At 41.0% G+C, this 14,742-nt stretch overlaps 1 pseudogene; it reads left to right on the forward strand.

Moving 5' to 3' along the window:
* The first annotated feature begins 8,999 nt into the window (after window positions 1-8,999).
* Window positions 9,000-14,742, forward strand: part of LOC142081405 (uncharacterized) — a 38,301-nt pseudogene continuing 32,558 nt past the window's right edge.

Raw genomic sequence — 14,742 nt, forward strand, 5'->3', positions numbered from 1 at the left:
AGTATTTATTGTTAGGTCTATAAAACCAGGTTTTTAGGAAACCTTCTTGACTCCGGTTTCTCTGCTGACTTCCACCCCACAAGAATGCAGTTATCAGAAATGAATAGTCCTCAAAATCTGCTTCCTCCTGCAAAGGCAGCTAACACGCCTAAGACATGGGCAAACTGTTGGATACTCCAGAGTGCCTGATAAAGTCTCGAGTATCTCCAGCAGATAACTGGAGCACACAGGAATCTTGTTAGACATGGACTAGTTCATATCTTTCTTGCTTCAGGATAGGAGTCAAAGCATCCAAGTGGACTGAAAGAATAAACAAAAGCTACCACATGACAGTGCAGGATATGGGATCTGACAGCTACAAACATACTGGGTAATGTTTTTAGCATATGTTGGTATATGACTCTTCCCATGGACCTTAATATCCCATAGAACCAGGCATCAGAAAAATCTCATGGGGAAAATGCTAAAAGGAAACATCAGCTTTTATAGGATCTGACATCAACTGAGACACACTCATATTTACAGGGTTCTGGCTGCAGAGAAGTTTATGCTCCCAGATGCGCAGATATTGACTGCCACTATTAGATGCATCTTGTGCAGGTGGGGAAGCTTATCCAGAAGAACTGTGCACAAAAGAAGTTTACAGTGAGATTTTTAAATATCTTTAATTAAGAGCCAAAGGCCCAGCTGTCAAAATAACACTGCTCATGGAAATCTGTCTTGCAAAGGAAGCAGGGGTTAGTGATAACTGGCAGAAAGTCAGTTTTGCTGGTGTAAGGTGTATCCACATTATTGCTGTTATAGTCTGTTATAGCCAGTGTAGCTCCATTGGCAAAGTGCCCTTCTTGTGGACTTTGCTCAAGGTGGGCTGGTAATTCCAGCTGGAAAAGTGGATTTCACGGTATAAACAGACTGAGTCAATTATCACCTAGTTCAGAAACAGAGCAGTGCTCAAATTTGAAAACTGTCTGCAAATTATTGTTACTGTCTTCTTGACATGAGTGTGGAGGCTTGGGTGTATTTGGAAACTGTTCGGGCTTTTCATCAGTCTGAGTTTAGTAGCCACTAGGTTATACAAAAATGCCACTGTCCATTGATTATTGACATTTCACAATACCATAACATGTTGTGAGACACTGATACTATCCTAAGAATCCCTTAAGATTACTTCAGAGAGCATGCGTTTCTTTTAGGCATAAAATTATTTTCACTGTTACATTTTTTAAAATCATCTGTGTGCTTCGACTTGTTTTAGTCTTGTTTGCTCACTCAGAATAGTGCAAGATTTCCCTCTAGTGGTTAAAACCCCTACAAATTGTCTAAAAGCATAATGTAGTATCTGTACTATCTAGGTTTTTTTGTAATTTTACATTGCAAAGGATGCACAGGAATGTCAGACCTTAAATAGATGTTATTACTTTGTAGATGTAATCGAAGCTTCTTTGCAGCCTGATTGAACAGAGACATGTTACAGACTACAATGCAGTCACGCAGTTTACTTTTTTCCCAAAGCCAGGTCTTTTTTCATTGTTGTGGGCTTGAGTTGTCTTTGTGTAATGCAGAAAATGTACCCATTTATATCAGTACACATTACCAATTACTTGAGCTTTCTCTCTCGGGGCGGTATTCTCCATTTACTAGAAATCTTTTTTTGCTTCATAGCAGATACCAGTGTCTGCAGAAAATTAAACTCTGGCCCTTTTTTACTCTACCTGCAAACTTCTCTTCTTCTAAGACACAGCAACAGGTAATACAAGGGACAAAGCATCACATGCTCATTTCAGAATTTCAAGCTCACTTGCTGGGAGCTATTTGGTGAATTCCTTTTCTGTCTAGGGATTCTATTCATTTATAGAAATGAACAACAGGAGAGGAAATTTGAAATCCATTCTCAAGCTGCTTTTAATTACTATTCTATTTTGGGGTTAAATTACAGTGAGTTGCCCATGCCTACTTGTTTTGTCTTAGGGAGGTACTGTTTTTGCTGCACTTGCCGATAGGTAAATTGATCCTAGTTCCACCCAGAAAATTCCACATATCCTTTATTGCCAGAGATTAAGCAGAACTATTGAAACTATTGTGCTGACCTTGTGGCAGTCCCTTGCAGAGGCAAATGTCTTCATATGTAGAGTTTTCTCTCCAGATTTAGTTGTATGTTCTGATAGCTTCCTTATAAACTCTGTGTAACCAAGAGTTACATACATATTTACGTATGTATTTGTATACATGTATTTATATACTATTTATATATGTATTTATAGATGACGTATATATTTATACACTCAGGTAGTGCTTCCTAGTTTGTGAACTTTCAGGTCTCACTTTTACCCAGCTTTTACTCTTTGGGATCACTTTCTCTGCTAGACAGCCCCTGACTAACTGTACAGCAGGCTTCAGGTGGTTTTGGACTGTTTTGCTCCAATTATATTTGCTCCCATTATCTTTTCTTCTTGAATATGAATGTTTTTGGATATGAGAGGACTGCCAACATTTCACCATGTTAGTCCCATGGATGCTAAGGATGTGGCAGCTCAGTCCAGCTCCACTGTGGGACAGAGGGTTGGTATCGGAGGCTTGGATAAGAAATGGGCAGTGAGAGAAATGTAGCATATGTATAACGTGAGACCATAAAAAAACCCTGCAGGATACTTTTGCATTTCCAGAGAAACCCTTATTAGGACATGCTGACTGATCTTGTTTAGCTTCATGTAATTTGTCACCTCCTTCCATGTTTGCTTTCAATTCCAGCCTAGTCTTTTTGTTGGGGCAGGTGAAAGGCACTGAAGCACAGCCAGCTTTCACATCATTGACAGGGAGAAGCTGTGTGATGTATTCATAGGCAATAGGATTTCTCTTTGGTTTAGCTTCTGCTGCCTGTAGCTGTATTGTTTGAAATGTTTTTTTCAGTGTGACTGGGAACAAATCAACAGGAAGGGCAGTAAACTGTATAGTGCAGATAGGTGTGAGGAGGCGGGGGAAGAGGTGAGTACACAGAAAGAAACTTGGGAAAAAAGACTGAAGTTGAACAACAAAATTTCCATTTTGGAAAGACAGTTCTTTCTGGGACTATGTTGATTTATTTTATTACATGTAGGATTCTGGCTTTAGTTGCATGAAACAGAAAACACAACCTCATCCCTTCCTCCAAACCTCTTATCTGCCAAAATTTAAGGGAGAGAGCTGGGTTTAAGCAATATCTGTTCCCTAGTCACAGCTCTCTTCTCTGACATTTTGCCTTTTTTCCCTTTAATTTGCTCATCCTTTCCATTCTCTTGCGGTGCTGTTTCTTATTTTGCATCTCTGTAGTGCTACCTGAGTTGGTTTTGCAGTAGGCAGGAGAAGAATCCTAGGAATCTGTAATGAAAGGGGGCTGACACCTGAAAGAAAGAGGTGTTCTTTCTTCAGTCACTTTTACTCTGCTCCAGCAGTGTAGAGCTCTCCCGAGCAAGCCAAACATGGCAGCTGTTTCTGTGCTTCTTTCTTTCCTCATCTGATTTATCTCCCATAGCTCTTCTTGCCCTAAATTCTCCAGGAGGAACAGCGAGCAGGGAAGCAGGCGTTGCCACTTTGTCTTGGCTGGAAGAGCTGCCAGCCACGTGGCACTGGTGGCCCTTTCTAGTCTGTTGTTTCATGTGCAGCCTTGCAGAGCTTCTGCTGTGTAATTCCCATCTGTTTAATATCCCAGGATATGTAGAGAAAAAAGAGGGAGAGAAGAATTATTAAGGCACCTTTGAGTTGCATTTTCAGAACGTCAATCGTATTTAACTTTAACAGGTAGCTAAACCATCCTACATTTAACAGAAGTCTTTTTCTATATGGTATGGTATACAAATGAGAAAGAAAAAACCTACAAAACTGAACTGATTTGGAAGTTTTCAACTGTGACAATAATTCTGCTGTAGTGAAACTTGAATGAGCAATATGTAAGGCAACAGAAATCTCTCCTGGGGAATCTTTACAAAAGCCAAGATAAATTACATGGAATTCAAGCACTCTGGAGTATCCTAAATGGTAGAGAGTAAATGAGTTGTGCTTAACTTATGTAACTCGTGTCAACTAGTTTATTACACTGAATTGTGGATACTGTTACTAAGTTGCTAGTATTTTACACTCAAAACTAGTAAACAAATCACACTAACAAGTTACTGATTCAGGAAGAGCAAGCCCTCATGTTATGCTGTTGCAGCTAGGTTCTGGGCGAAGTCATGAGCTCGGTCTGAAACTGCTTACCCAAAAAAAAAAAAGGTAAGTACCAAAAAGCTGAGTACGGAGGTCGCACTGCTGCTACATGTTTCCACGCTGCAGTGCAGGCTGTTTGGGGCAGGTGGCTGCCCATGCTGCCAGCACCTGAGTGAAAAGGAGAGATTTAAAAAGATAAAAAGAGAAAAACGAGTCTATGCTCTACTTCTTGGCTGCTTTTAAAGACTCCAGCTTGCTAGTGAGGCGGCTGACAGCGTCTTGCCGGGAGGAGACCTGGCATCCAGCTGGAGAAAGAAAGGAAAATGCTAGAAACGCCAATGTTAAGGTACGCAGACTTGCAGAAAAATATTGCCGTGGCAGAGGTGGCAGGCCAGGGTTCAGCCGAGCTGCGGGCAGCTGGGGGAGACAAGCAGCGTCGCTCCATCGCATAGGAAGGGCTTCAGCACTGCTCCTCTTGACCTCAGTGGCATGAACGATGCTCCAGTAGCAAATATTGAGACAAATATGTGCAGAACTAGCCATAAATTAGAAACAATTTGCCACTGTTCGATGTCAGTGATCACAGTTTTATCAGTCGTCAAATAGTAGCTTTCAAATGCACCAGCCATGGTGGTCATATGGAACAAGTAACAACTTAATACAAATAAATGGCTATGTTCCTCACCTAAAATAAAAGTGTGATTTCCTATTACATCATCAAACAATTGCATTTTGCATAAGAAGAATAAATCTCAAAGTTTAATGAAAAATAAGCAAATATAAATATATCACAAACCCATGAATAACTTAAAAAACCATGATCACCCAATTCACCTTCTAAATGTATTTGTCAGCACATGTCTTACAACAAAAGACTTGAAGATTATAATTAAATCCTAAATATCTCTAGGAACTATCTGGAAACTCCATTTTGTTTAGGTTGATACCAGTCTTGCTTTTCTCTTGAATCACTCAAGGTGTGAAGAGTTAGATATTGCTCTGGTGTTACTAATAGCTCTGTTTTCTCCTGTAAAATTCCTTGGCTCGCTAAGTATTTTTGGAAATTATTCAGTACTTCTAACAGAAAAAAATTAGTGGATTTTTGTGTTGATGTATGATATTTTTCATTGTATTAGTTTAGACATGTCTCAAAGCATACAGAAGTCAATGGGAATTAATGGACAAACTTCATCCTTTTTATGTTATTGTTGGTTTTTGTATTGTATGTTCATCTTTACAGAAGCCAAATATAACTCATGAAGCAGCTGCATATTTATTTGCATAAGCAGATTATAAAATAAAGTGTCATTTTGTTATGGGTCTGTACCATTCCCAGCAGAGAAGGATCAAGAGCTGTGCCTGGGATTGTTAGGTATCAGAGCAGCGCAGATATAGAATAATAAAAAATTCATTGGATTTTGGAGAATGCAGTGAATGCAGGCTAAGTCCAGCACTTCAATGCTTGTTGAATATTTTGCATTCTATGCTGCTTAAAAGAAAATTATCACCTCTGATTTATGTCTCCTTGTTCTGTTTATCTATATGCATCAAGCTTATGGCTGTTGCTCGACTCTTAATACAATTTGAAAAAGCAAAAGGAAAATTTACAACTAATAACTTCTCATTGCTATCTCTAGTAGGGAGAGTCTTGGGGAACTGCTCCAGGGTTTAGGAAAATTCTTCTCCCAAAAGTCTTTCAGACAGTGCTAGGGAAGAGGGCTCCCCTGGGCTGCCCCTGTCACTGACAGCTCTCGCAGGGCTGCGAGTCTGGCTCTGAGGCTTCTGCCGAGGTCTGCAGGCCTGAGCACGTATGGTTAACTTCCTAATGCTATTTTTGGGGACCTTATTAAAACTGCCGGGGCTTTCAACTAGATTTCTACTTGTTTTCAGGGGAATTTGTGAGGATTTAGCAGTTTTAAAGATCAGGTCATGTATGCATACGCATACTGACTTAATGCATACAGTTAACACATCAAAGGCTTTAAAAGTACATGGGTGGAAGGCTCTGTGGAAGTGCAAAGTATTTTACATATGTATTTTGTCTTATATTTATTAGTACACTACCTGGGATAAAACATGTTCATCTTTATAATAGTTTTTAAATTAAAAACTCTGCTAAAACAGAGAATCTGCTAAACCAGAAGAAAACACTTCACAAGACAATCGTCAGCCTGTACCGAGCTTCCTTGTTTGCTCCTGCCGGCTGCCAAGGTGCTTGTGCAAAGATATTTCTACCTCACAGGGAGCAGTCTTGACTGCTTTGGCCATATTTACTGAGGAACTACTTTGTTGCCTGGAGAGGGGGAGGCTTCGTGTGGCTTTGAGTGGCGCTGTCCAGGAAGAACTGCAGGGACCAGGGCTGTGGGTGAGAGCCTGTTTACTCACTAATTCCCTGGCAATCCACAGCAAGGAGAAAGCAAACATTGAAAAGATTCGTGATACAGCAAGTTTTAGTCTTTGGTTTCTTATCCAAACTAAAGTCAGCTACCAGCCTAGGCAGTGTTAACTTTTATAAACAAATGATTTCTTACCTATGAAACCTCATACATTAAGAATATACCTCCCCCCCTTTCTGAAATCGCAATATATTAAGCTGGTGAAGAAGATCAACTATGAGGGACAGTTATTGGATTTTCTTTTTACTTTTAATGGGATAAAAGCTGACACTGTCAAGTTAGTCACTCAGAGACCTCCTTATCAGTGTTAAGGTTTGAACATCTTTTCCTTGCTGATGATTTCAGGCAGGTTTCCTTGCAAAATCCAGTTCTTCACAATTCCTTACCTGTTGTGTGGTGGTTGTGGTGCCTAAAGCAAAGTATGTGTTTGGAGAGACCCTTGGCAAGTGTCACCTGTTTCCAGATCCCACCATTCTCAGTCTTCAGATTATGTTTCCTTCATCTGTATTTTGGAGAAAGCATGACCAGGACATGGAGTCTCCATGCAGCTGGTGCAAAATGTGATGTCAGTGGGACAGGCCACCAACAGCCTTTGTATTGCCCCTTACTACTGAGAGTAACCTTCTTGCTGGCAGCTGCTAACTGCCTAGCATTTGAACTTTGTACCCTATGAATAGCTAAGTGATTTTGGTGGGTATATGTTGCTTCCTAGGTTTATAAAAAAAAAAAAGTCAAACAAAAAAAGCCCCAATCAACTTGCATATAGCGTTATACTCAGAAAAATCACTGGCAGACTGGAACTTTTAGCTCCACTTGAGTTCGACCTGAAGTGGGGACCTGTAGGAGAAGCAAATTATCATATCCTGTGCAATACCAGCACACAACCAATACTGCTGTTGGCAGCAGAGGAATGGGGAGACTCGGGAATTTGGTATTCCCTCTTAGGTTTTGGAGGGAATTGCAATATAGAGACATGGGCTCTACTCTGTTGTTTAAATGTGATTTCTTAGCTCATCCTTTCTGGTCTGTGCATGTCTAGTCCTCTGTCTTCACTACACCTGCTTCCTTTTTTTTTCACTCCTATTAAAGTTCCATTCTGTAGGGTTCTTATTTTAGCGCACAAGCATTCTGCACAGACAGCCTGGACTTCTGTTGTTTTAGATTTGTAGATTTCTAAAATGTTTCCAGTGGAACTGCAGATTACTCTAAAGGGAGTTTAAGCCTACAAACAACATAATGTTTCCTAGCTACACATGATGGATCTGTCAAAGCAGGTATCGAACTGGTAGGGTGTGTATACATCTTGCGCAAACCACTTACATTAAAGTAGGAAGAAGGCATTAAATCATTTTCTTGTGAGCAAATGAAGTTCTTGGAGACTCCACATTTCTCAAAGAGTGCAGATAAACTACCTTTGAATCCTCCCATAGCAGACAAGATGGGGGAGCTCACTAGCTTCAGCTGCTGAAATGTACCCCCCCACCCCAATTTTTGAAGGTAAGTAGCAAATGCCTGGCCCCTGCCTCGGAAGGACTGGAGCCAAGTGCCTAAAGAGGGGAAGCAGAATGTTTGTGTTGCGCAGCTGTCTCAGCCATACCGCTCTCAGGGAGAACGGACGCAAGCTGTAGCAGTGTTATTTTATCTTTTTGAAATAAACATTCTTCTAAGCTACTTAAACATCAGGTGGTTTTCTAGTGATGTTTTTGCTTGTTTTTTTTCACATGCCATTTATTTTCTCCTGTTTCCTCCTGTTATCTCCATTCCCTGCTTTCTGCAGTCACCTGTGGACATTAAGCACTTTCTTTGAATTTAAAGGCTGCAGATTTAGCTGAAAGGCAAGGTCAGGACACTTTGGCAAATGCTTCTAGTGGTGAATGGGTTTTGGTTTTTATTGTGATAGTCTTACATCTGTTCCTGTTTGTCTGAGACTTCAGGATTTAATAGTGAGAGAGCAGGCAGTACATCTAAGCCATTTTAGCTGGCAGAAATATTGTGATTTTACAGGTTTTTTGTATTGCATGTATCCTAATAGTACTTTATATGTATGTATGTATATTTATATATTCTTTTATATATATATATAAAATATATAAAAATATATATATGTATGTTTTACAGTTTCTGAAATCAGAAGATACTCAACATTCAGCCTCGGCTAAAAAAATAATCTCTTGGATGAAAAAAAAAAAAGAAAGAAGACAAATCACAGGATTTACTATGTCAATATGACCCATTTGTTCATAGTGGTTTTTATTGCACATCCCTAACACGGATTTCGGAAAGCAGGGTATGGAAGCAGATGCTTTTAAGGAGGAAGACCATATGTCACAGCAGACTGCCAGTGATCTAGCAAGCATGGTACCATCTTCCAATATAATAATTGAGAAGGTCATGCCTTCTTTATCCCCGGGTTGGGCTGACAATATGAGCGAGTCCTCCAGCAAGCAGTGTCCACTTTTATACAGTTCAGAAGCCAGCGGTATGATGGGCAACAGTAATGTCTCAACAGATAACTTGGGCCACAACCAAGGTTTTCAGCATGCAAGGCAATTATATTATTTGGCCAGCTCTGATTTTTTTCCTCAAAAGTTGGCTTCCAGTGTAAGCCAGGCTGGAATTCATGATGCAAGTGACACCTTGGAAATGTTCACTCCTCCTCTGCTCCCTGCCTCAGAGCCTGGGATGAACCATTGTGCTCCCACCTACAAAAAAATGGAACAGGTTAGTTTGCTTTAAATAATCACTGAATTTATAACTGCATATTGTATATTTCTGATAGTTGCACAGCCTCTTCAGGAAGAAAGGGCTGGTAACTTTTTTGTCTGTCTATAGGTAGGAAGCTTTACTGGCAAGCACGGGGAAGTGCATCATAACCCTGTGTCTGATGCTGTTGCTCTAATGCATCCATGCAATAAATTGCTTTTCCCAAGAGGCAATTAATCACTTTTTTCTCTTGTTCCTTTTGTTCGATAGTTATCGCTATCTCCCTCCCTCTGGCAAAAAAGATTGCATGTTCTGGCTCCACATTCTCATGTATGTAATGGTTGTAGGGCATGTTCATGTTCTTATTTCCATATGCCTTTCTATCAGTCCTTTTCTCATGCTACATCTCCTTTTTTATCTTTTTTCCATTTCTGACTTTTTCCTCCTCTTCTTAGATTTGACAAAGTGATGGACAGGAGTAACTCCACAGTATCTCTTCCACTGAGTGCTCTATGTGCTTCTCATAAGATAGTAAACAATATGTTTCCACTACAGTTGAATTTATTATTTAGGATGTGTCTCAACACTTTCTCCACTGGAAGTCTACCATCGTTTTAACATTTTTTGATTATGTCAAAATCAGAAGTACCTGTGCTAACAAGGCTGCATTGTCTGCCTCTTGCCCTGGTACCACCTCTGCACAATAGACAAGAGCTGGGAAAACTGTTGTTCTTCAGTCATATGTCAGGAGATTTGCAGTTGGGCTGTGCCAGTGCAGTGGCTCCTTGACCATCTAAATTTCCTGCGGCTGAGGACTGCTAAGTCGGGTGTTGAGGCTGCCCTGGGATCAGTTCCCCACTGCCCTTCTCAAGGGGCTACTTAAGAGCCAGTCAGGAGTCCTCACCACCTTCAGCTCTCAGTCTAATGAAGATTTTAGTACTTTACATTTAGGGTCAGGAAACTTGTTGGGAAAGTATTAATGTAGGTAAGGCTGCAGTTGAAGATGACTTCTTGTGAGTCCCAGGAGCCTGCTACTTCTTTCCTGGATGACATCAACCAGTTCATTAAGTTTAATGACCAGAATGTATCCTGTGATATCCTAAACTGTCAACTGCTGGGCATTCTTTGTTCTTTGGTGGCTTCTGGCATTTGACTATGCGAATTACTTGAAATGTTCTCAAAGATTCTGGTAAAGAAAAAGTGAATTTGGGGTTTGCTTTGTTACATGGTGCTTCTTGAGTGATACCAGACAGAGGGGCAGTAGAGTGAGAATGATGCTCCCAGGCAGACTGCTGGGAAGCTCCAGGCACAGCAACAACATGAGGGTGTTTTTATGCTGTAAGTTTTAGTTCTGGAACAGATCTGGTACATCACAATAAATAAAAAAAACAAGAGGAAAAAAAGACCTGTCTCTTGCACTACTGATCTCTGGTAGTTCTTCCCAGTGGACAGGACAGAAGAAACAGATGAGAGAGAGAGGGAGTCAAATAAAGATAAACTGGGAAACTCAGAAGGCCAAGGCAAGTTGGATAGGTGTGTACCTGCAGGGAGGCAAGGGGGAGTGCCTGGCCTGCAGAAGGACTGAGGAACTAGTGGCAGCAATTTAGTCAGAGACAGAGTCAGTCCTTTCTCCATGTTAGTGAAGATTTCTGTGGAGGCAAAGACTGGACTTATTCTTCTATCCTTTCATCCCTAATTTCAGACCGTGCTCATATTTCCTCCTAATTGCATCTGTGCTCTGTAGATATTGACTTTTGAAAGCTGCTTTTCATTGATGATACTGGTAATGTCCATTTATCAGATAGTTCAACAAACAATGAAACGTTTTACAGTGAAGCCTGAGGGTATCATCTGCTCTAACACCACCTTGGTGTGAAACACAGACGGATACTTCTCTGCCTTTTGTGCTTTAGCTTCTGTGGGAAGGAAATCCCAGGACATAGACCAGAAGAAAATGCTGGCTGATGTGAGGCTGAGTAGCAAAACCTGGCAAGGCATATACTGCCTGCACAGTATCAGTGTACCCTTTGAGTTGTAAAATGGCAAAAGAGTTTTAAATACAAATGTCAACATTCTTTATTAAAAGTAATACACACTTTAAGAAACACCTACCCCCAAAGTCCAGATATGGTGATTCTTTCTGATTAAAAACCATCCAGAAATGTAGTTTGATACTATATCTTAATGATATTTTCAGAGTCCAGGAGAGCAGGACCAGGTGATGAGGCAGCAGATGGAGCAGCTGCAAAGGGTGGTGGCTGAACAGCAGAAAATCATCGCACTTTACAACCCAGGTACTCAGGGAATCCCTCCTGATGCTGTGGCACCTCACCTGCTGATGCTTGCACTGCAGCAGTGAAATGCGGCAGTTCCTTAAAGAAAGAGAAGGTCTGATAGTTGTTTTCAGTGGCTGGGGGCTCTTCCTCTGCCAGTTGGGATAAAACATTCATTTCTTTACACACATTACACACAAGCTGTAAACCCCAGAAAACATTTCTTTCCACTTTTGTATATTAAAATTCCAGGAGAACCATGAGGGGGAGTCCTTTACGTTTAATAACAGACCTCCTGTACAGACTGCTATTGAAGTATAAATTTGAATGGTATTGCAGAAAATTATAGTATAGTGATGAGCATTACAGAAAAGCTGAAATATCATTTTTTCCTGTACCTATATATGAAAGTTACAGCTTTTACGTAGAAAAAAGAAGAGGAAGAAAGTCAACAGATCATGCTTCTGTTAATAGACTCTTACCTTTAATAGTACATAATGTTCCTCACAGCATGGTACAACTCCTTGAACACCTTCATTTTGTCAGTGGCATTGCCAGAAAACGCCATCTGCCCAGCAAGTAGAAAAAGAGGAGCCCCCCCAACTTTCCCACCCTGTCTGCAGCAGTAGCATGTTCTCCTCAGCATGTGACCCCATGGTGAAAGAAGAATTTAGGGAAATCATGCAGACTTGTGACAGCATTGGCCTGGCTTTAGCAGGGCTCCTTGTGCATAACATCAGGCAGGGAACATCCATAAGGGCATAGGAAGGCCAGGTGATCCTTGGATTGCTGCTGCTCCTCAGATAATCTGCTGGGGAGGCAGCTTCACCTAACCCATATGGTAGTAGCCTAAGCAGCCTAAGGCATCCCCTGCCTGCACCTGTGCATTGATCTGGCATCTGTTTTCTCAGTCAAATTTCAAGCTTCTTTGCCCAGTTGAGGAGCTGCAAGAGTCTCATTCTGCTAAGACCTCAGAGGATAGTTAGGAGAACTAGGTTATGGCACCTTGCATGCTAGAGTTCAGTATAGCCTGATGGGGTCTTACAAATAGCTTTTTAGAGCTGAAAAGCTACATTTTTTCAAAACTTTCTTCCCATGTTCTAACCATACATAGTGTGAGGAAGTCCTCTCAGTTAAAGACAGTGATGTCTTTTGCTGTTCCTCAATGCCTGTATAAAAGTACTTCATAACACACCTAGTTTGACCAGTTTGGACAGAATAATTTATAATCAAAATTCTATTTCAGTTGCCATATGAGGAACATCTGCTTGCAAAAGTCCATTCAAAACAATACGCATTACTTTAGGCAGAGTTAATGATAATAATAAAACCACCAAGAATTTATAGTCTCTTGCCTTCCCCCCGCTCCAGAAACTCTGGGAGTTGGCACTTGTTAGTTGGTTTTGGGGAAACACGACCTTACATTATTGTTGCCATAAAAGAAATTGAAATATTAGCAAGTTTCATCTACCTCGCTAATGTATATAATAGCAGTTATTAGCCAACAAAATAAAAGGGCTTAGAAAAGTGGAATTAAACAACACTAGCCAGGAAAATGCTTGCAGGCTTTTAACCTCCCTCTACTCCCAGTGTAACTAAAATGGAAGAAAATAAAAAAAATCCAGTCTTTTAAACCTGTGTATATGCATGCGTAATTGGATCTGTATAAATATACCAAACAGTCTCTGCTGGCTTCAAGCGTCTGTCTTTTAAGAATATCTGAGCTCTGGGGCTTTGCTTCATTCCCTCTCAGCCACATGGGGTCAGAGAACCTTCTGTAGGAATGACAAAAAGTTGGGCTGGACAAACAATGGACAACCGGATGCATCGCACTGTTGGGGTGCAGCAGATGCTGACATCAAACACGTTAACAGCAACTTGAAAAGCTGTATGGCTGTCAGAACCGCAGAGCATGTATGTAAGCAGTAGGCTTGGGGTATATGCACCAGCTAGGAAGCAAGGGCCAAACCCCACCCCAACAGTGACCATCAAAAGCCTGGCTTTCTGCAGCTCAGGTTGTCTGCTTGTGTTGTGGGGACCTTTCTGAGCTCCCCGATGGTGCCAGCGGTGCAAAGCAATATGAGACTGAAGGGAAGAAGAAACCTGAGAAAGAACAGAGTTTCACATCTGTTTGAAGGTCTAGTTTTCAAACCTGGTGCTGTGAAACAATCAGTTTTTTTGATTGGGGGGGGTAAGCAGGATCTCAACCACTGACCCTCCAGCCAGAAGCCAAGCCACACCAGCAGTGATACCAGCAGGCCTGGCTGTCATTGTACTGATTTTCCTGATGGAGCTATGCCACTGCAAAATAGCTGTCAAGAGCCAGTGCTGTATACCAGGGAGACAGCTTGAGAAAGAGACAGAATAAAGACTATGGTTGAGTAAATGAAATCTTCATGATCCTGTGCTTTTTGCCTCAGAGAAAAGTCTAGTTGAAATTGCAGGCAAATGCTCAGCAAGCTGTCTGCGATGACCAGGTTGAACAAGTACACAGTTTGCGGCTTCCAAGTTTTCTAATCAAAGCAGAACATCCACAGAGCAATTATGTTGCTCATTAATCCCTGCCCAAATGCCACTATAGGCAAGATGCTTGTTGTTACTTCTACCAGTTCACTGTGAGCAGAACAGTTAGGCTGCACCACTTTCTTCGGGTTCTCAGGAAGGGCTGAACAGTGTGAGAAGGAAAGTGCCTTGGGTCCTGCTACGCTTCATCATGCAAACTTCTCTTCCCCCTGCTGTAAATCACTGGACGCATTTCTGAAGAAAGCAAGTACAGTTAGTATCATGAACTCAAGACCAAGCTCATACAGTAAGAAATATATTTATAGGATGCTGTTTGGGTGTATTTACATATCCAGATACATTTAGCTAACATATAAAGCCACAGACAAAATGGTTACTTGAATGAAAAGCTGACCAAAATCTGCACTGAAAGTTCTCATTTGTTAGTGGAGGCAGTGTAGGTTGAGGGTAGCAAAAGACATTGCATAATCTGGTCCCATTAAGCTTTAAAGAGGTAAAATATGAAGAACTACTAGGGCTACGATTTATCTTATTATGATAAAGGTAGTTGCTTTAATATTGCCATGCATTTAAAGAAATAATAGTGATCAACAGTAAAATCAAAACCTCATTGAACTATAGGTTGTCATTTTAATGTCTCATGGTAACACGGACAGAAGTGGCTCTGC

Source organism: Calonectris borealis, chromosome 3 (assembly GCF_964195595.1).
Source record: "Calonectris borealis chromosome 3, bCalBor7.hap1.2, whole genome shotgun sequence".
Classification (NCBI taxonomy): Eukaryota; Metazoa; Chordata; class Aves; order Procellariiformes; family Procellariidae; genus Calonectris; species Calonectris borealis.